This window comes from Lepisosteus platostomus, chromosome 5, assembly GCF_059453375.1.
Source record: "Lepisosteus platostomus isolate fLepPlt1 chromosome 5, fLepPlt1.hap1, whole genome shotgun sequence".
Classification (NCBI taxonomy): Eukaryota; Metazoa; Chordata; class Actinopteri; order Semionotiformes; family Lepisosteidae; genus Lepisosteus; species Lepisosteus platostomus.
In genome coordinates, this window is record NC_142615.1 from 63898237 (window position 1) to 63921781 (window position 23545).

General features: G+C 41.2%; 4 non-coding genes across 4 annotated transcripts; 3 read left to right on the forward strand and 1 right to left on the reverse strand.

Annotated features, from left to right (window-relative positions):
- The first annotated feature begins 7182 nt into the window (after positions 1–7182).
- trnal-uaa (transfer RNA leucine (anticodon UAA)) lies at positions 7183–7265 on the forward strand. Its single transcript has one exon. It is a non-coding gene; the product is annotated as a tRNA-Leu (tRNA).
- A 2417-nt stretch (positions 7266–9682) lies between these two features.
- Positions 9683–9754, forward strand: trnar-ccu (transfer RNA arginine (anticodon CCU)). The gene has a single exon. It is a non-coding gene; the product is annotated as a tRNA-Arg (tRNA).
- A 1343-nt stretch (positions 9755–11097) lies between these two features.
- trnan-guu (transfer RNA asparagine (anticodon GUU)) lies at positions 11098–11171 on the forward strand. The gene has a single exon. It is a non-coding gene; the product is annotated as a tRNA-Asn (tRNA).
- A 4479-nt stretch (positions 11172–15650) lies between these two features.
- On the reverse strand, positions 15651–15724 carry trnaa-agc (transfer RNA alanine (anticodon AGC)). The gene has a single exon. It is a non-coding gene; the product is annotated as a tRNA-Ala (tRNA).
- Between the last annotated feature and the right edge of the window lie 7821 nt (positions 15725–23545).

Sequence of the window (23545 nt, forward strand, 5' to 3'; positions counted from 1 at the left end):
GGTGAAATATATGCAGTGTTGCGTAGTATGATGACGTCATTCGTTAACGTGGAGGCGACTTCAAGACAATCGAGAAGCGGAGCTGAGAAAGAGGAGTCTCTGCAGCCGGATATAAACTTCACTGCACCTCCTATCGCCACCTAGTGAAGAGGAGTCAATCACCTGCAACTTGCGCCGTTCGTAACTGAATTTTATGAAACGCAACAGATTTATTTTTTTGCCCTTCCACAACCCTCCTCCCCAACGAAAACGTCTCAAGCGGATTTTTGTTCTACATCTCTATGTGCAGGTTTTTGGTTAAAGAAAAAAAAATCCGTCATTTTCTTGCCATCTGGCAGTATTTCTTCTGCACTGATAAGCAAGATTTGTATTTCATATTTCGCAAATTGTATGAATGTTGTTGAAAAACAAGTTATTCCAAGGAAGGAAGTAAATATTTGCATGAAACTAAATCAAGCCCTATGTGATTGTCCTTAATGATACTGTAACGCTAACAGCCACCAATGAGTGTGAAAGCCGGCTTACCAGAGTGGTGATGTCTACGCCCTCCCCTGTGGATAGCAGGGGCTGCAGACACTGGGCTGAAGGGAGATCTCTCTTTAGCTCAACTGGCTGGGTCCCTGTTGAGTGACGCCGGAGTCCCAGGTTCGAGTCCCCAACAGTGGGGGGCCGACCTGATGTGGCAGCGGGAAGGGCACCCACGTGAACCCCGTAGTGTTACATTGGTGTCAGCAGTAGGATGGGATAGCCCTTCGCCAAGGACGGCGAGTTAAGCGGGGGAGAGTGTAATGTTTACGGCCACCAGAAGCGTGTAAGAGCCGGCTTACCGCCGCGGTGACATCTCCGCCCTTCCCTGTGATACCAGGGGCTGCAGCCGCTGGGCTAAAGGGAGATTTCTCTTTAGCTCAACAGGCTGGGTCCCTGTTGAGTGACGCCAGAGGCCCAGGTTCGAGTCCCCAACGGTTGGGGGCCGACCTAATGTGGTGGCGGCGAGGGAACCCACATGAACCCCGTTGGTTACAATACATTCTGTATGACAAGACAGGAAGAAAGGCACCTCGGGATTTTGGACACAGGATCTCCTGTTTACTGAGAGAAGTTTTAACCATCTGGCAATTTTCATGTCCAAGGAGCTCAATGTGCTTTCCGTGTACAACAGCGTGTGCTCTACATCCGCCACTGAAACACAGCACACGCTCAGCATCTTGACATCTCCCAAACAGAGCCGTGCAGAGACCTTTTGGTGGGCAGTGGCTCAAAAGGAGAGAAGGGGCACTTTCCGGGGCAGGATTTGTTGCATTCAAGTATCCAGGACACAAATCATGCCCGCTTGTATTTCTGTGTTTTTTTAATTCTACAGGAAGTTTTAATGTGACTTCAGAGGCATTACAATATTCACAACCTTGGCAAAAAAAAAGGTTGTCCATAATTGCTGATTATGTTTGATTAACAGACAAAATATTATACCCCCTCTACTGAGCATATACTTTATTTTCCTGAAATAACACTGTAGCGGCGAGGCTTATTAATAAGAAAGAATTAAGTGTTCTGAGCCTTCCCAAATGAGGCCCCATTTCTCTTTTCATCTCTGTGGTGCAGCCTGTGAACCTGTGATAAGGTTTCCTAGGACAGCTCCCAAAGGGGGATGCACTTAGCTAAGCCTGGCTATCATGATCAATGGTCATCCATTGGCGCCTATCTGTCTAGGGAGTGCCAGATGGACATCTGGACTGCATTCCTAAGTGTCAGGAGTAAGTGACTCATATCTCACCTTGATCAACCAATCAGGGACTGGTAGGGCCGAGTAACCCACGTGGGACTCTGATGCCCATGGAACTTTCAGCCAATCAACGAGCTGAAGTTCCTCCAGGTTAAAACAGGTAACACAGAGATTCAGTGAGATTCAAGAGATTCAGTGGACTTCTGAGACTATTCTAAAGGGAATTCAAAGGAGAATTCCAGGGCAGGACGGCCCAGGAGCAGAAGGCTCCCTAGGGCAGGACATTCTCGCAGCGCGCCTCCTGACCATCCTGAGACTCAGCCCGGACAACCACGGAACGGCCAGTGTGTCCGAGTGCCAGAGCTTTCCTTTGTTCTAAGAGTCTAGAGCGGAGGTTGCCAGGGAGTAATCAGAGGATCCACCCGAGGTGAGCACCAGCAGCAAGCCTCGTGAACAGGTCGGAACTGTGGACAGCTGAATCACTATTCAGAACTAGCTCTTCATCAGGAACGAACCGGTCCTCTTCCTGACTTGCTGGGACCCACAGTCATCTTTTCTCCTGTGCGCAAACTTTGCTAGTTAAAGCCAACACTAACTAGCCGGTCAGTGAGCATCAGCAGCATCAGCAGCGCACCGTCGCAAGCCGCACAGCACAGCCTGGCACCGAGCCAGAGAGCGCGGATTGGACAGCAACAGCCTGCAACTGTTTCTTTGTGCCCGCAGGAGATCTGAATCCCCAGAGATTGGATGAGTATTCAACTTCACTCCATTACAGTTGATATCAATTTAATTCCTAAGAGTTATGTACTTGTTTTGAGCATCTAATGTAGAAGTTATAACCAGGTTCATTTACGAAACGGTCTAAATGAATGATATACTGAACGTATGTCCTCTTGATATATGTAACTCTTTGTAACTGAATGAATATATACCTTTTGTCTTCTGATAACCCTCTCGATAAGATCTGTTAGGTTTATATGCATATTCTATGTATTAATAAATGTATCCTTGTGTATTAGTACCTGTGTGTGTGCGTTGTTTGAGTTATGTCGCATGGTTGGATTCTAAAGCCATCAAAAGAATCAATTTTGTGATTTACTGCTACAATTAATAATTGTCCCAGTAAATGCCCAAACCCTACAGAACTGGTGCCTTCAGAGAGCCACTACATTACATTTTGGCTATGGCAACGTTACAACACATCTTAACAAGAGGACAGGACAAATAAAAGAATTACCATCTAATTACATGCAATACGAAATACAATATTTTTCCATCATAAGAGCAAGAGTTCACATGATAACACATCAAATTAAAAAAAAATTTTCCCCAAAAAGTGTCTATTGTGGGACAAATATTCAGGAAGTTTATCACCATTCTCTCTTGTGCGTTAGACTTTCAGCAAGGAAAAGTGAAATTTTTATGATCCATAGCCTTGAAGCCTTGAAGTTGAAGTTAGCTGTTTGTATAAAATGCAAAAAAGACTGGCAAAAATACAGAAGCAGAATCGTCAAGTGGCAGAAAAAAACTTGGGCCAATTGAAGATGGTATAGTAGGCTGACACCAGGAACACTTGGCCTACAAACAGCAACAGTATCAGATGTAGCTGCAGTGTATTGGCTTGTGGAAACATATTTACCTGTGTTAATACAGTTCTTCTAAATGGACAGAGAAACATGAACAGACCTAAACTTAACAATTAGTTTCAGTCGCTAAAACTAGAAGTAATGATGCTCCAGGAGCTGCTGGAACTCACAATCTCAGCATGACTCTGCTGTATAAGTATGCTGACCTATTGCACCACCGGAGCAGCGTGAGTCCCTCTCCTCACACAGACTGATGCTGCACAAACAGGGTGAAACAAGCAGGGTTTTGGCTGTGGATCCATCTCCACATGAGGGAAGGGGACAGTAATACAGCAAGGAAAAGACAGGAGAAGACACTGAAAGTAATGTGCTCACTGGAAAAGAGGAAGGGGAGATGTGGTCAGACATAAAACAGATTGGTGAATAATTTCAAGCGACTTTTTTGTTGTCAATCAGCACATGGATTTCCCTTCATCTGTCTTCCTGTGGAGGACATGACGGGAAAGGGAGAGGACATGAAGCTCATGTACAGGGGGATACTGAGGTGTGTCAGGGTGAACAGTTCCCTCATGATCTTCTTTCCCGTGACCAGGTGAGTGTGGCAGGGTTGCCCTCTGTCTGCCCTGCTCTTCTCCTTGGTGACTGAGCCCTTGGGCCTGGTGATCCGCAGGAAGGAGGGGGTGCGCGGGGTCACCTTGCCTTGGGGCGCTGCCACCTCACTGATCTATTAGTATGCCAATGACACCACAATAATGTTGACAGAGGTGGCGGAGATCCATTCCACCTTGGAGGTGGTTCAGGCCTACTGTGCTGCCTCTGGCACCGGGGTTAACCTGGAGAAGCCCGAGGTCTTGCTGGTAGGGAAGGCAGACACTGCCCTGCTTCTTGGCTACCCTTCAAGGTGGAGACGGGTCACCTGAAGGTCCTCGGAGTCTATATTACTACTGATGAGTAGGCCACTGGGCTTCTGCTGTGGAAGGAGAAGCTCGTTAAGATAAGAGTCAGACTTGGCAGGTGGAGACGCAGGTCCCTGATCTCGAAGGGAAGGGTCCTGTTGGTCAAAATGCTGTGCCTGTCCACCCTGTGGTACCCTCTATCTGGATGCCTCTTCCCGAGAGGATTGAGAGAGAGATTCAACAGCTGGTGGTGGGCTGCATATCGGGGGGGAGAAAAGAGAGAAAATAAACACAGCGTTTCGGCTAAGGAGCTTTCTTTGGGTTAATTAAAAGTAAATGGTTAGTTAAAGTTAACCCAAAGAAGGTGCCACAACTGAAACACTGTGTTTCCTTTCTTCTCTTTTGTGCTCACTAGGCAGGCCTCCTGACCTTTCACAGTCATGCTTTGTTGTGTGCAACTTTAATTATCTTTTTAGGATTTTTTTAACATGGCAACTTCCACCGAGATGGGGAGGGTATAGGGGTGCTCTTCAATAGCTTTTTCATCTATACACACAAACGGATGTGACCAAGACACTCAGAACCTGTCACGCAGGGGCAGACTGCTGAGGATAGGGATCCAATGCGGTGCCCTTGGTAGGGTTGGCGCGAGACGCAGGCGTAGTCGGAGTAAACAGGCAGGGGTCCGAGTCCGGGAAGGCGTAGTACAGGCGTAGGCACAGAATCGACAGGCGAAGGCGTAGTCAAGGGACTGGCAGGGGTCGGAGTCCGGGAAGGCGTAGAAGTTGCCTCGGCTCTTCACCCCACTGCCCTCAGGCAAGAGATATAAGAGCATACGGACACTTACCACAAGATTCTTCAATAGCTTCTATCCACAAGCAGTGAGACTGGCGAACACATTTAGCCATCCCCCTCGGACCACACCTACACCATGACCATCTACCTCTTTATGATTTCTTATCTATTGCACATCTCCAGTCATTGTTTACACGTCTGTGTTGTTTACATTCAAACTGTCTACATGTTTACTTGCACATTGTCTATTGTTTGTTTGTACATTGTCTTGATGCACTGTTTGCACTTTGTTTTGTTTTTTACACTTGTTTTACAATCGAGAGACTTTCTGTAAGTAAGAATTCCATTGTACCAGTACCGGTTACATATGGCAATAAAGTTCAAGTTCAAGTTCAAGTTCACAAGTAATAGGTTTATTCCATGCTGAAAAATGATCAAATGATTGATGAACCCAAGTGATTTGAAAGAAATGTTCCACAACTCAAAGCGAGGTTGTATAAGGTTAGGGGAGCTGTCTGATGTGTAAAACACCTGGTTGCAGCACTGTGGCTGTTGTGCTTGAAGAGCTATTGACTCGTGAATAGCACCCTCCTATCACCATGTACCGGCTGTCTAATGGTGCCATATGGAAATAAAAAAATAAATAAAGGGGCCACAGCCACAGCAAGGTTGTATAAGGTAAGGGGGCCTGTCTGGTGTGTAAAACACTTGATTTCAGCAGTGTGGCTATTGTATTAGAAATGCTATTGAGCCATAAAGTCGACCCACCTATCGCACTGTATTACCTGTAGTGTAATCTTCAAAAAATCATTACAAAATAAAGAAAGCGGCCTCAGCCACAGCAAGGTTGTATGAGGTTCGGGGGCCTGTCTGGTGTGGAAAACACTTAGTTTCAGCAGTGTGGCTGTTGTATTTGAATTGCTATTGAGCCATGAAGTCAACCCACCTACCCCAGTGTATTACCTGTAGTGTTATCTTCAGAAAATCATAAAAAAATAAAGGTTCCACAACCCAAAACAAAGCTGGGAAAAGTCAGAGGACCTCCTTAGTGTGCAAAACACTTACTTTCAGCATTGTGGGTGCTTTGGTTTAAATGCTATTGGTTTGTGAACAGAATACCCCTATCCCAGTGCATTGTGCCACATTAAATAAAAGCATGAGAAAAAGAGATTCTGAACACAAAGCTGTGTTAGTGTTCTGTGTAAAAAGTCGGTATGAACATCATGGGAGCTGTTTTTAATTAGCCGCTGAGTAAAGAATATTTTAATCTTGCTGCTGTCAGTAGTATTGTGAATATAGTTGACCCTTAGTTGAATGAAAACAGGACATAAAGGAAGGGTTTTAGAAATCAAACAAAGCTTTATTCCCATGCTTACAGTCTGGGTAATTGGAGACTGCACTGTTCTGCTTCCTATGGTCATATATGGGTTTTTCACACGAAGCCATATTGAACAGTATTTCTCGCGTTGTGAACGTGTGCACACAGCGGTCCCCCAGGTTCCAGTTCGTGCGTAATTACGCATCGATGAAAAACTGGAGGTTTAAAAAAAGATAATTAGCTCACTGATAGTTTGATGTAAAGGCTGTGGAAATATCCACAAGGCGTGGTCTTTAAAATGCATTTGGTTTGAAGGCGTTCTGTGCTTCCATTGCGGAGATATGGACAAAAGAATATACATGCTTGGTAAAAAAATGTCATAAAAACGAAAAAGTAAAGGCTGAGAAAGCATTCACAATGTATTTTATACACAAAGGAAGTATTCTCGCAACTTTAAGAGGTTTCGTGTAAACGCTACAGGCGTGCCAACATCTTTTTCGAACTTCAAGCTGTTTACCCCGGTTGGCTCTTCTTTCTTGCTGGGTGATGGCAAACTTCTTGAGAGAGGGAGTCTCCTACGTAAGGCTGCTCTTTGTCAAGAGTGGAGACAACAGGAACAGACTTCAAACCGACATTAATTACTGAGAGCAGGCGAAAATGTCTTTGGAAAAGAGGAAATGACTGCTGACCGTAAACAGAGCTCACGCTCAGCTCACGGACAAGTGCTCCTCGTTAGTATAGTGCTGAGTACCCCTGCTTGTTGCGCGGGTGACCGGGGTACGTTTCTGTGACAGGGCGCCGGTTTAATTTTTTTTAATTGTTGAATCATATTTAAATGTTAAACAACTGATCAGCATCTAGCTGTAGATCATGATGGCTGAGTGGTTAAGGCATTGGACTTAAGATCCAATGGACAAATGTCCATGTGGGTTCAATCCCCACTCCTGGTAGTGTTGCAGTAAGTTTTAAGTGACAGAACACTCTATTTAAATATGAATTTACTAAATTTCAGTTCAGTTCTCTTCACTCCCACTCCCTGGTATAACTGAACTCTCACTATCGCATACTGAAGGCTTTAAATGCATTAGCTGTGATACAGCTCCCAGTAAAGCCAGAATCAAACAGTTTGTTCTGTTTCTCATGGTGATCCTCTTCTCGATCCAAATGAAATGTTTAATATGATGCCTCAAGAAAAAAAAAAGGAGTGAATTTCCGCCTCTAATGATTGATGCCCTATCAAACATTTTGTAACATCCCCGGAAGTTTATAAAGTAGAATCCTGGTTTGTGGCTTAAATTCAAGGTAACCAAGACTAAGGAAACAAGTTGGAAACTTGATGTCGAACTGGAATTTAATCACCCGGAATATTTCACTACTTTGGGTAGTATGTGCCAGAGTGGAGTTCTTTAGATCCGTTTGACAGCTCAGTTGGTAGAGCGGAAAACTGTAGTGGGAACAGTAGGGAATCCTTAAGTCGCTGTTTTGACTCCGGCTGGAAGGAAGGTGCTTTTTGTGAACTTTAATCAAAGAGTTAAAATAGCGAATCTTTTTCACTCAGACGTTGATCAAAAGCTCAATAAACGATGAAGCAGAGGCTCTTGTTACGATTTCAGCCAAAATCTGATTGTCTTGTTTTGGCCAAGATCTGATCTTTGAATTAAGGGACTACTCTGTCTGATTTGTAATTCAAAAGTAGATACAAATGTCACTGTTTTCAAAGGATAGGTACTTAATTGGCTTTATGATTTGGTATTGATTTTGTATCGTTATATTATTAAGTTTGTGCTTTCTGTGTTTTCCATCGTATTGTGAACTACTTTTTTAAACAAAGGCAAACACAGCACACATCTGTTTATACCAGCGGTGAATTGTACATTTTTATTAAGTACAATCTACTGTATTTTTAGAAAAAAATGGCATACTGTGCACGATATGTTGCAGAAACACAACCTGATATTTTCATAATTATTATTTTAATCATTTGACAAGTATGAGGTCCCGGATCCAAATCTTCAGTTCTGATTTTTTTTAAAGTGATATCTTCTCTTCCTCTCATGGAAATCACAAGATGTGAGCAAATGTTTTTTGTTCTTTTTTTTTCACATTGTGATCCAAAGAGCCTCAGACGCACAGTCTGACAGTAACCAAACCAGAATGGATTCTGCTGGGAGCCGGACTGAGCTCATTCTCACTCCCTGTGCTGAAAACAGAATCTCTCTTCCCCGAACATCGTCTACAGCTGCTAGATATTGCTCTGCGTCCTACTGCTCCAGCAATTCCTTTGACCAAAGACAGATCACTTGTGTGCTTTTAAACTTCTTGCCGCTACAGGCTCTTTGATGGCTCATGCTGATCGTCCTGTGGATCCAAAAGAAAATGTTAAAGCTGACAAATGTTTGATTGTAATTTGTATCTAGCTACAACGTCCCTGGCAAAGATAATTTATTAGTTGCATGCAATCGGAATCTTTTACTTCACGTATGGTAGTGGAAATAGTTTTAAAAATGTTTTCTAAAGAAGATTGTATTGCCAGGACCTGCCTTTAGCGCTTAGTAGCAATGACGCTGTTGCTATAGATGGACAAGAATTTAAGATGAATTGATGATCTAAGCTAAAATAGCCCTAACACGCTTCCTGTAACAGTGTTTGTATTTATAGCAAGTAATATTCTTTTTCAAACCCGAACGTTGCTTTTGCATTAAGTGTTATGTAACCATTAGCGGTTTCGGTAGCTTCTGAAGAGCGCACTTTTCCAAACTGAAGCCTATAAGAACATTATTCAAGACACACCATGGCCCAGAATCGTGCATCGGGACAAGGATTAACATCCATTGAAAGTACTCCCAAATAAAAGATTTGACCGAAAAATTAAAAGAGTAGGCAAGTATTAAAACAACACCATAACTTCTTGACTTCCAATCTCTTTCTTGGTTCAGGCCATGTAAAATGACATATTCAGTGGAGTCATGCCAAAGTTGTGAGTTTAAGCCTCACCTGGAGCAGCCTGGTTTTCTGTCTTGACAGGTAAACAGTGTTTTGTGTTATTTGCTAAATGGAGAGAGGATTCTGTGTTAATTGTGCTCCTCCTGGGAGAGGTCAAGATGAGACGTTCACGGGGCTGGTGGTAAATATCCTGTCCAGGAATATCGAGGCTGTAGGGGGTCAGATCTATAGATGTAGTAAACACATTAGTGGAGATGGTGTGTCTGCTCTCCGTGAGAGAGCCGGGCTGGAAGAATAATCTGTGGTCTGGGAAGAAGAGACCCTCGTTGGAAGAGCGGCGCTCCTCACAGGAGAGAATGAAAACAATCTTTTTCAGGGACGCTGATTTTTCTCTTTGGGTGAATTAAAAACACTCACCATGAGTGACCTCGTGGTGCAATGGTAGCGTATCTGACTCCTGATCAAAAGGTTGCGTGTTCAAATCATGTCGAGGTCAGCTGATGTGGTTGCTTTTGAAAGTTAGGGAGTGTTTGGTCACTTTTGTATGAAAAAGTGTCTGAAGCCTGTAATTATAATTTGCCCTTTTTTAATTGTGGTTGAAATCCACTCCCATGTACCAAGACCTTACAGTATATTCATGTTTACTTAAATTACTAACTATTGGACTATTGGACATTAGTTGGTGGTTTTTTTTGTAACGATTTGCTATTTCATGCAGGAAAGAAAGGAACCCAGACCCAACGTTTGCTTTCAGGTGCGGTTCATTTACATAACGGACATCTATTTCTGAGGAGCCTGATTTAAATCACACAACCCCTGTAGAAGTCGAATCGACAATCTTATAAACCGAAATCAGCCGCGTTATCCATTAAACCACTAGCCCGTCACGTAAATGAATTGTACCATGGTGAGTTCAGCGCCGCTACTAGTAATACCCCACCCCCATCTTAAATTTCTAAGTGAGAACCGTGTTTTCTACATTTTTATCAGTTTTAAAAAATCAGTACTTTTAAGCAGACAAAGCCTTTATGTGTCGCTCTGAATTTCTAATTGATTTAGAATTCCCAAAAAAAAGTGTTTTGTTCCACAACGGCGTGAAATGATCATGTCTTTCACTCTACTTCTCTCTAGTAGTAAAGCTTATCTTGCTAGGTGAGCATTTGCTCCGGTAAATTAGGTAACTTTTCATGTTAACTCACTTCTTCTAAACAACATTTCCTGGTGCATGTTTTCTCCATGAAAAAATACATTTTCCCTTAGATGATTTCTCATTTAGTTTCTTCAAAGAGTACAGAAAGAAGAAAGAAAGGAAAAGTGTCATAAATGAACTCTGTCGCCCTTGGGAGATGTCAAGCGCATTGGACATGAAAAGTGCCCAATAAAAGCCATTTCTCTTACGGTCAGGGCTCCTGTTCCATGTAAAGGAGGCAGCTTGCTCAGCCGGCAGACTCAGGGCTTACTGAACGCAAATGGCTCAGAGCGGTGTGTCCAAGCTGCTGTAAAAGAGGAGAATTCTGCCGGCACCGTGGCTGAGTCGGTTTAAGTACCTGTCTCGTTAACTGGAGATCCTGGCTCCACATCCCAGCTGTGAATTTCTTCCTGTCTTTTTGTGCAGAAACTACCATCTTGGACAACCGCACAGGGCTTGATTTAGTTTAATGCATGAATGCATTTCCTTTCTGCAACAACTTGTTTTTCAAGAAATTAATGCAGCTTGTGAAAAATGAAATTTAATTCTTGGCTATCAGAGCAGAAGGAATATTGCAGACTGGCAAGAAAATGCAAGCTATGTTTATTTTTTGACCGGAAAGGTGCGAATGGAGTAGAGCCTTCCTGTCAGTCTCTGTGGTGCAATCGGTGAGCGCGTTCAGCTGTTAACTGAAAGGTTGGTGGTTCAAGCCCACCCAGGGACGTTCTTCTTATTATTGTCAATGTAAACACTGCCTCCGCTAAAGCCGAAACCTTAACCCTCTTTATATTTACCGAAAATGCGAGTCTTTTGCCCGTGTCCAAGAACAACACTTGAACACTCGGGGAAGTCAAATAGTGATCAACACCGCAACTCCCCAGACAACCATATTCACCCATGGAAACGTATCTTTGAAGGGCTGGCGGGAGATATCATTTACAGTACAGTAAAGAAAGTAATACTGAAGGGCTGGAAGTCCTGGAAAGGGTTAATAGAAGCCTCTTGCTTCTGCCCTGGAACAGAGCCCACAGCTGCCAGATCAGTGACCCCTGAGCCCAGTTCACAGAGAGGAGAACCACGAGCTCTTTTATGTCTCTAAGAGGGCTGGGAGAAAGGAGAAAAGGGGGAGATGTGACTTGAGTCCAGGCTGTTCTGTCTGATATTGTTCATGTAGCAGCACTGATTGTCTGAATATCTTCTGGTTCTGGATTGTGAGGATAGGGAGCAGAACGGAGTTGAGCTTCTGTCTGAGTGTGTCTAAGCTGTGAATCTGACTGAGAAGAGAATAATGTTTTTTTTTATTCTGCCTCAGAATTTTTCTTCTTTGCCAAGTGGTCTTACATCCCCTTCAGAAACTCTGCACAGACTGCCAGAGAGAAGAGGAGAGAGAGATGGACAGATAAGAGCACACGCAGCGAGAGAGACATATGTCTTGATTTACTTTGAAGCAAGTGTTAATTTCCCTTCTGGAACAAGTTGTTTCTGAACTTCAAGAAATTCAAACAACTTATGAAAGATAAAATACAAGTCTTGCTTATCAGGACAGAAGAAATACCGCAGGAAAATGACAGTGATTTTTCTCCTTTAAACGAAAAGTGGAGAAAAACAACGGCAGTACATTTCCGTCGGCTTGATTTAACTTAATACAAGTATTCACTTCCTTTTCTGTAGATTACAGCCTGCAAAAGATGAAATAAAGTTATTGGTTATTCATGGTCAGTGCAGGAGAAATACTGCTGGCTGGCAGGAAAATGTCAGTATTTTATTTTAACTACAAACGTGCGAATGGCAAAAAGCAACGTGAGTGTGTTTCTGTGCAGTTGTTAAACAAAGGGCTGGTGGTTCAAACCCACTCAGGGATGTGCTTCAGATTGTTCTGCTATAACCATAATCTCTTCTTAAACTTGATGGGATTTCTTTGTAAACCCTCTTGATCTTTGCAGGAAATGTGCATTTTACTCGTGTGGAACTACATGTAAACAATTAAGTACCTAAGTCAATGTTCAAGAGAACCATTTTCACGCGTGGAATTTTATCTTCAACTGGCTGTCAGGAGAATTCATTTATACACCCGTTGTATCCTTAGCAAAAATATTTTAAAATTAGAACACAGATTTGTTGGAGAACTTGACAATCCTTGACAATCATTAAATGAGCATTATACAAATGTGCATTGATATTTTGTATATGTACCTTAATTGTAATAAATATAAACATAATTGCTTTGATATGGATGTTCATTTGAAGGATTTGAGGAAACTATCAAGGATCTCAGAACAACCAAAGATACATTCCCAGTGGGCATTGATTCGTCGAATATACGTATATTTACGGCGAAATTACGTCTATACGTATATATACGTCGCCTCGACGTATAATCAACGTCGAATTGCAACCGTAAAATCGACGACATGAATAAACGCATATATAACGTCGAATACAAATCTAACACAGTGCCTGAGGCTTTTTACTGTATGTATCGTGTGTGCCGCAACTAGGAGTATACGGCACTCTGCACAGTGCACGAAGTAAATTATTTTGGCAGTAATTAATTTACACGTGTATAATAAATATAGTAAATATAATAAATTAATTACTGCCAAAATAATTTACTTCGTGCACTGTGCAGAGAGCCGTATACACCATTTCCTGGACACCCCGTCCCCCATCAGTGGGGGAAAAATCTGTAGGGGGGCGTCTGAAATTCTGAGGGGGGAGTGATATTTCGGTTGAAACTGAGCTGTACGTTGCAGCAACCCAAATGAAATCTCACAGCTATGCCATTGATTAGTGCTTCATGATAGAAGATAACGACTAGCAATCTGGTATTTGCGATGAAGTTCAGTTTCACATTTTTCGTCACTCTCACGGTTTGTATTGCCTGGAGCGAAAAGTACCAGCGTTCATTTTTGCAGCTACATGGACGTTCTGAATCGTTAAGAAAAAAATGTTGTAAAACCAACAGAAAGCACAGACTGCTATAACTAGTCCTAGTTATATAACGATTTTAAGTATAATGATAAACTACTGCAAGGAATCGGTCCACCTGAGCAAACAGGATCGTAATGTTGACACTCAATAACGACACTGATATGTGCAGTTCCTGGACGGATAGCCCTCCTGTCCATCAAACAGACTGAGTGACTGTTCGTGTCATTTAGTGTTGTCTGACCATTGACAAAGTACAACTATTTTTTTAGGGCGCAAATTAAGTTAGGTAAATCTTTTTGCCCAAAACTGAACGGGCGACATTCCCCCCTCCCCCCGTGTTGCCAGGCCTGTCCCCATCCTATTCCATAATGTCATTATATATAATACCATACAACAGTGACCGATCCTTACTAACTGCATGCGTTAAAATTGCACATCAGCTCATAGCAGGGGGCACATAGCCGCCATGTATTATCAATGTTAAATTTCAACCATAATATCGACAACATTAATAAACGCATACGTTGAGAAAATATCGAACCCAGCATATTTTCCGGTTATATACCACAATGCATTGTTAGTATTCGTTGGTCACCATTTTGGACACGTTTTTCAAACGTAGAAGTATATCCGCAAATATCTCAGCAATCCTCTTTTGACGAGTAAGTATGAACAATAATAATACTATCTGAATACATACAGATCTTTCTTAATATTATTTTGATTAAAATAGTACGTGAATAAGCAAAAAAATGGCACATAAAATAGTGTGAATGGGGAAGATGACACAAAATCGTTTTGCCGTTTCTCTTATTCTTATTCTATGTTGTCCTTTCAAACTTTGGGTACTCTTTAATTAGGACAGACTTTATTGCTCAACTGCTATGATGCAAGCCAAATTTTATACATTTATTTCAGCTTTGAGCTTAGTAAACCGTTCATTTTTTAGATTATACTAAAGAAGATATTAATCATCATTTATTTGGGAAGTAATATTATATAATTTTCTTCTAGCTGCGGTGCTGAAGTCCCACCCTACATCAACAGAAAAAGAAATAAAGGAGCACGCAATGTGTTACTTGAAGAATGCATATGCAAGGCAGGGGGCCAGGAGATCTGGACTCTGAAAATAATAGGTTTTTGGTTCTAACTGTTAGGACAATTAGACAGGGTTTGCAAATAGTGGACAAAAATCGTCTTAACTTCCATTGTAATATTTTTTTTTCTTGGAAATATAGAAGTTGTACATTCTAAAATGTATATTTGAATCAAAATGTGGTTTTGAGTTAGTGTGTTAATGTAATTAGTTTTGTGTTTGTCATTACTATACTGTATATTGCCATGTTACCAGAATTTGTAGCTGAAGTTTAAGACTAGTTGTGTTTTTTATGATTATTGCCCATATGTTGATTGTTGATTGATTGTATACAATGTATAATTTGAAATACGTATGTTTCAGGTGTGAATGTGTATTTTCAGAATACATTTCTAAACCTAATCATTGGCTTGGTTTACTTGTTTCTACACCTATAAAATCTATCTTTGATGTATAATAGACCTCTACCCATATACGTATAATAGAGCTCTAATGTTATCCGTATAATAGACCTCTAACCATATACGTATAATAGACGTCTAAAGTTATCCGTATAATAGACCTCTAACCATATACATATAATAGACGTCTAAAGTTATACGTATAATAGACCTCTAACCATATACGTATAATAGTCCTCTAAAGTTATCCGTATAATATACCTCTAAAGTTATCCGGAACTCCAACCATATATGTATAATAGTCCTCTAAATTTATCCTTATAATAGAACTCCAACCATCTATGTATAATGAACGTCTAAACATAGACGTATAATTGACGTATAACTTTAGACATATATTAGAATTTCATTCTAGACGAATTGTAGACCACATTTAGACGTCTAAGGTATGCGTTTAATAGACGTATATTATACGTCTTTTGCCCACTGGGAACCGCCGAACACGCAAACTGATTACACTGCAGAGCCACAGGCGCCTCACTTTTCTCCATTCTCTGGGTCAGGGTGAAAAAAAAACTTTGCTGGTATTAGCTGGCCTGCTGGGAGCACCTCTTCTTCACTGATAAGCAAGATTTGTGTTTCATCTTTCGCAAGCTGTATAGATTTCTTTCAATACAGGTTGTTCCAGAAAGGAAACGAACACTTGCATTCACCTGGATTAAAAGGCATGGGTTTTGCCCGTAAGGATACATTCTGTACAGTAAGACAGGAGGAAAGGCACCGCTGGGAATCGGACCCAGGATCTCCTGTTTGCTAGATAGGCGCTTTAGCCAACTAAGCCACGGCGCCAGCAAAGTGCTGTCCTTTGACAGCCACTTGGACACGTCTCAACTGCTCTGAGACATCTGCGTTCGGTGTGCACCGAGCCTGCTCGCCTTGCAAGTTGCCTCATTTACATGCGATAGCTCCACCACTAAGAGAAAGGATGAGAAATGGCTTTTATCTGGCACTTTTCATGTCAGAGGATCTCAATCTGCTTTCCGTGTACAAGAGGATGTCCAACTCATGTAGCTAAAGACGTAGACGACAGTGCTCCACTGAAATCTTGATCTCACAACCCTCGGCATGACTCCGCTGTGTTCTGCTTTAGACAAAAGGGGGGAAAAGACTTCTTTCATCACACGTTTTGCACTGTTTACGGTGTTTGCAGTGCTCTTTCTTAAATGAAAACCAGGAATCGGCACCATATGAGGTGACACTAGATAATATTGGAACAAGTAGCCTCGCCATTCCATGCGTGACGTGAGCAAAGTGTAATTCCTGTCTTTATAGTGTGCTTGTTAGAGACTTAGCTGGCACCCAGAGCGCTTTAAATCCGGGAGTCAGCAGCCCAAGACAAGAGAGCTTCCTTCGTCTATGTTTTTTGCGTGAAGGGGGGAAACCATGCGTGTGCTGCAAACGATCTTAATATCGAAGTGCCGTCCCACATAACCGATCCGAACAATCTGCTTTACAGAGGAGCACTGCCGGAGCTTATGGTTGGCAAACTGAAGACCAGGCCGACCTCTTCTGTGACTCTTGAACACTCAATCTCAAGATTGTGAATTCAAGCTCCACGCTGGCGGGAAATTCCATAGGTAATGATCACATTTTCTTGCATGCTAATCAAAATAAATATTAAGAAACTTTTCCCCATACCAGTTTTTTACAAAAGTAAAGGCACATGGCACATGTGTGCCACATCACGACCGAGTTTAGTGACAACTACCTCAGAGATTGGAAGCTGGGTAGTTTCAGATCAGATCACTTTTTTATCAAAGGTTCAAACAAACCCGAATACCTTTGCAAGAGAAATTTCAGAATCCCAGTCAAACCCAGTACGTTTGCTGGATCCCTCAAATTCAGCTGAACTACAGCACAGATCTGCAGTCCATGGTTAGAATACTGTGGGTGCGTTGCATAAGCCATACTGCCCAAAATAGTTCTAAAACAGGAGATGCATTCTCGTTTAGGAATGTGAGATAAAGTGAAATGGTCTGGGAAGAGTCCTACGTTTGAACAGTTCAAAATAGACGTAAAGGGGTATTTATGGACTCTTTCGAAATGTAAGAACAAGCTGTGCGGACCTTATCTTTATTTACCTTGTGTAATTATTTTCATAAAGTGTAATTGTGTTATAGCATGTGCCCCTGCCGATGTTATTGATATTTTATATGTGCTCTTGTTTGTATTGTATGTAGTTTTATTGTTTTCAGCTGACTTCATATGAAAGGGAATGAATTGCTTTTTCACAGTCTCTCAAGAAACTCAGTTTTAATGCCCTCCATTTTAATGTTGGTTGTGCTTGCGTGCTGCTTCTGTCTGTGAAACTTGAATGTTCTGCTTCTTCACACCGAATCATTGGCAGGGGTTGAGTTTATATAATAATTATAATAAATAACTTTATTTTATATTGCACCTTTAAAGGTGGCAAGCTATATGAGAGCGCATGTAACAGCACAGGACACCCAGTTAGGAGCTCACACAGCTTTCAGCTCAGTGTGCAGTGCTCTCTTGCCTTCCTGAAGATGACGTTAAATTAGTTAAAATCATGTGATAGTTAACAAAGCTTAATAGTGAAACAGCCAGCACAAATGGTTGCGTTTGTGATTATGTCACTTCTCTACTACAGCAGTGTCGATAAAAGAAACTCTGAAACCACTAAAGCACTGCACAACTGAATTCGGGAGAATAATATTAGGGATTCTGAGCGATGTCTGCATACAAGCAATCCAATACAGATGCTGAAGTCTTTAAATATTGACTCTCCCTGTTGTGCTGCCTTTTCCTTGAAGGAAAACTATTCAACTGGAAGAATGTTTATCGCAGGTTTAAAACTTGCTGTTGCTATTTGGAGAAATCCACAAACTCGTGTTTTTCTTGTGTTTTAAAAGACAGCCATACCCACTGACAAAATAACGACACTGCTGCTGATTTTTTCCGGAGCCGAATCACAGTTGACCTTTGTGAGCCAATTGATGAAGCCGACCCTGTGAATACTATGGCAGAAGGTGGAAGAGCGTTCAACTTTATAACTACCGCAACCACAGGAACAACAGCAAGAAGCAGAATCAATTTCCCATTGAATGGTGCTGTTGTTTGAGGTATGCGTTGTGAACGCATGCAGAGAATCCCACAATTTCTTCTAATCTTGATAAAGTATTCCTGATGGAGCGCTGTGTGCAAAGATTTCATAAACTGTACTCCTGCTGACAATTCGGTGTGAAAAAGCAGAGCATTCGAGTTTCACTGAAAAAAGCTGAATGCAAGCCAAAAGCAATATTAAATGGAATTGACAGCACACTACGATTCGCACTGACTGAAAAGTTATCTCGGCAGCTGTTGTTCCCTGCATGAAGCTGAAAGGGTCAATGAGCATTTCTGTTGAGAAGACAAATTAAAGCTTTTTTTTGCCTTGATGTTGAGCTGACAAAGACTATCTTGAAAGATATCCCAATCTCTCGACAGACTGTCGAATAAATTCTTAACTGATCATATTCTCATCGGAAGCAAGGTCTTAACATAGAAGAAACTGGCAGCAGCGGAATTTGAACCCATGACTCCAAAAAGACTGTAGCCTAAAACCCAACACCTTAGACCGCTCAGCCACACTACCTTCTGCAGCACATGCCTTCCTCACATTACTCAATTAAAGAACACTGGGCTTTAGCTCTTGTCCAACATGGAAATGACTGTACCTTCGTTTTATGAGATATTTCCTGTCACTTGGTGAAATCTCAACTTCTTTGGCAGCTCTGAATATAGTTCTTCTTTGGAGCAGACTTCAGACCTTTTATTTAATTTATAAAGGAGGGCGCATTCCAAAATGTGTAATTCCTGTTTTAGAAAAGCTCTGGGCGGTGTGTCTTCTTTTAACGCACAAACAGTTTTCTAACTTTATACTGTAGATCAGTGCAGCTATCGTACTGGATTTAGCTGGGATTCTCACATTTTTCTTAAGAAGGTATTCAGGGTTGCTTAAAACTTGAATAAAAAAGTGATCTGAAACTACCTACTGTACCTTCCAATCTCTGATGTTGCTGTAACTAAACTCGGATGTGGTCTTTTGCAGATGTGCAGTGTGCCTTTACTCTTGTCGTATTAAACATTACCTCTGTTGTTGGGCAGAGTTGAAGGGGAACAAACTGCACAGAAAATTACGGAACGATAAAATGTTTCTACACTTCAAAATGTCCCTTTAAAACCCTCCTCACACACGTCGGTGTGGGGAGTGGGCAGGTAGAGAGGTTTTACAGATGCTCATGATATTTCTCATGGGGTGTTACCTGTCGTAGTATCTCTCTCTGCGCCTCTGCGGCTGAAGTGTGAGGTAACGTTTTGAACAGCCTCTTTGTCTTACAAAACAAGAAATGAAAATCAACTGGTAAATTGAACAGTGCAGTAATCAGCAAAGTATACATTAGGAAGCAATTAAACAAAAGATTAGCAAAAATTGAAGTTGAGTAGATTGGAGAAAGAAATTAATTCTATTTGTAAGCAAACGAGAACCCACGCTGGGCATGAATCACACCAATCTTTCCGCATTTCTGAAACGTTTGATTGAATTGACAAAGAAATCCTCTCCCGATCTTCATCTTTGAAAAGGTTAACCTTTTGAGCCAGCAGGTGTAACACTGCAAAGCTGCCTGTTTCTCACAGATGTTTGAAGCTGTAGATAACATTTTGCATGTTTGGTGCCATGGCTTAGCTGGTTAGTGTGCCTGACTAAAAAACAAAAGATCCTGGGTGTGAATCGCAGTGGTATCTATTCATAAACAGCAGGCCAATCACTGCCAATATTTATGGAGCTCAATTTAAGGATGAAAGGATATGCATGTGTTACAGCTTTCTGCAGGTGTTTTATGTTTTAGCACAAGTGTTTGCTCTGTGGCACAATGGAGGGCGTGTTGGACTTCTAGATGTTAATAGAATTAAGTCATTCAAAGGTTGTGGGTTGGAGTCCACCCAGAGTCACATGTTATTTTGATTCAGCTTTCGAAATCCTCTAGGGATTGGTGTTGATCAAGTCAAATAAAGGACTTCTTCTGAGTCGACAGTCGAAAATGAACAAGCGGCCACAAGGGAGAAATTAGCACTGGACAAGGTCGGTGATCGCATTATTCCTATCCTGTAGTCCTTGCACTGGTTCCCTGTCAAGTTTCATGTCGACTTTAAAATCCTCATGCTCACCTATGAGCCTCTCCATGGCTTGGCACCTCAGTACCTGTCTGAGCTCTTATTGCCCTACTCCCCTAATCGCAACCCTGGCTCTTCTAATTCTGGTCTCCTATCTGTCCCCCAAGCCCGTCTACACTCTACGGGTGACAGGGCCTTCTCCGGTTATTCCCCCAACCTCTGGATCTCTATCCCCAAGGATATCAGAGAGTCACCTTGTCTAAACTCCTTCAAATCCAGACTCAGAGCCTCCTTCTTTAGAAGAGCCTTTAATTAACTATTCTTTACCCCTTTGCTCCTACTGTATTTAGTACCACAATCTACAGATGCAGCCATTCAAAATGGGTGAGGTATTTCGCGGCATACCCCGGTGGGCGTGTCACGGTATCACGCGTTTCACGCATTTCACGTGTGTCACGTGACTAACTATCCGGCGTCGCCTTGTAAAACCGCCAGGGGGAGCTTAACCTCTCATGTACAGCATTTGAGCGTTTAATTTTGAACTGTGTATTACAGCATGTTAATCATCAGTCATTAAAATGTTGGTATATTTTATGAAAGCAAGATTGCTCAGTTGGACAAAAGTACACAACCTACCTTTATCAGAAATATTTATGCATCAAAGCCTTTACTGAAGATATTACTAATAGTATTAATAATGGATGGCTTTGGACAAGCTGTATACTCAAAGTATAATTTCTTTAGCACATTTGTACAAGCACTTGGAATCTGTCCAAGCCATACTTTGTCAGGCATTTTGTTTTACTTCAACGGGCATAAAAACTTCCTTGCTTTTAACAGGGCGTTTCATAATTTCTAACTACGAAAATGATTTAAAATGCGACACCTATCATTCAACTAGAGCTTAAAATATCACAAGGAAAAATACACACCGGTATTCCATTTCTCCCTAAACATTGTAAGCTTCGAAGTCTTTAACTAACGTGATACCGGAGTCAACAAGCATACTTTTAGAATTTGATTAAAAGGGAATATAATATGGAATCGCGTATCTAAAGAATTTAATAACGGTATGATTATATCTGTGTACTGCGGCAGGGCTGTGTAGGGCTGTTTCGCCTGCTTGATCATGCGAGCTGTCTTGTAGCCTACTGGTCTAGGTGCATGACTACCAACTAGCAGGTTGTGTGTTCGAATCCAGCTGGTGATGGACTTTTCATTTTTATTTATTTATTTTTTAATCGCGTAACATAAACATATTACCGTATGCAAACTGTACTGTATACAATATGTATATGTATATTTAATGTCTTAACTGTGCCCGTTTAAGTATTGAATATTCATATCTAATTTTACCACTGAAGGGAAATCTTAACATAAACATACGGTATATGGCTGGTCTCGGTACTTTAAAGAAAAAAATACACACCGGTATTCCATTTCTCCCTAAACATTGTAAGCTTCGAAGTCTTTAACTAACGTGATACCGGAGTCAACAAGCATACTTTTAGAATTTGATTAAAAGGGAATATAATATGGAATCGCGTATCTCAAGAAATTAATAACGATATAAATATATTCATGTTGCAAAAGAACTGCAACGGACATAAAAACTCCCTTGCATGGTTTCATTACGACCAGAATCGGTCTTGAGATATTTTTAAATTGATTTACAGTATTTGAGAGGTATGTCTTAACACCGATACTACAGTGCTTAAGTACTGCTCATGTATATGTTTCTAGGTTTATATTATGCATTTCATACGGTCAAATTACTTTTGAGCAACTAATAAGAAGCGCGAAACGGTATGCGTTTTACTTTCGTTTTGTGCTGGGACCCGTGGATTGATTAGAGATATCAAGTACTGTACATACAAGTCATTTTTTAAATGTTGTAGTTCGTCTTGAAAATATGTTACGAGTACATCATCTATCAACAATTACACAGGTTCTGTTTCCATATTGCGGATTTTGGTTACTTAATATTATTTTCTAGATTTCACGTTGTGAATATGATGGGATGTCTGATGGGATGTTTCTAAAAATCCATCCTCTGTAAAACGTCTTCTCTAGTTGTCCTGCATATGTATTCGCTAATGAAGCTGTGTGTTCTGAGCCTGGATCTCTACATTTCTGTATGAACCAGCTTAGAGGGCTAAAGACAGCTTGTGTTTAAATTGACTTGATGTGACTTGTTCTGTGCCAAGTCACATTATTTTATAGCGTTTTTAAAGCGTTATCAAATACGGTGTTACTGTAGTTTACTGAGTCCCATGTCACATGGTCTGTGATTGAAACCTGTAAAACCGGTTTAATTCGTCACAGCCAGCACTCTTCAGGTGTGAGGGTCTTCTGCTCAGAATGAAACGCTAAAATGTTTGTGTATATTCTAATGGTAGTGGGGGCAGGGTGTGTGGGAACACCCTGCATTGGAGATCTATGTTCTTCACACCTGAAACATTTTCTCTGAAAGGATTTTCTTCGCAGTTTAACCGATCTTGTTACAGCATGTTACAGTTTACTATTATTAACCATATTAATTTTAAGTGCTTAATGTAAAATCTTGTAAAAATATATTTTCATTGTTCAAATATACATTAATATACATTAAGTCTGACTATCATATAATAAGTTAAATACAAAACTAAAGAAAAAATAGGGTTAAATATAATTCAAAATATTTTGCTAACAATGTTAACTGTTTATGAATAATAAAATGTATTAACTAAGGAGTAGGATGGCACAGTTGTTAGTATGTTTTTTGTTTTGTTTCTTTTTCTTAAATACAACAGTAGTACCTGATGTCTCAGTGGCTTTCAAAATTAAATTATGCATGCAAACCTGTGAACTAGAAAGATAACTAAGATATCCATCCATTATATTCCATAATATCCATGAAATATATGGCGCTGAAATACAGTATGTGTGACGCATAAAAGACACCAAGGGATTGGGTGAGCTCCCATCACAAAAAAAAAACTGCAAACCTGCACTACAGCGACCATAGTACAGTATGGAGACCAAGGCGTTTTACGGGAAGAGACGGGGTGCTTCTGCCGCCCCAGCTTCCAAAGAGCGAAGGGTAAGCAAATACAGCAGACTTCATCTGAAATACGCGATTACAGCGCATATTACAAGGTATTATTGCCGTTTTGAATTTTAAATTCAATTATAATTATTTCTTCGTAGCCTGTTCTTCAAGAAAACACCGCACGGGCGAAACGATCTACCACCAGGACAGTAAAAAAGAAAGCGGTAAGACGGAAAAAAAGAAAAGTTTATTTTGACTTCTGTTCCACGACTGATGAATACTACTGTGTGACTTTATTTCTTACATGAATTATGTTATTTTGCCACAGGCCGTGGGTCTCTGCTCTCGGCCACTGGCCAGGGTGCCAACCTGTAGAAGCAGCACCTGTATGGAGACATTTCGGCAGCAGCGGGAGCATTACGATGCATTACTGGGGAGGATTGGGAGGCTAGAGTTCCAGCAGT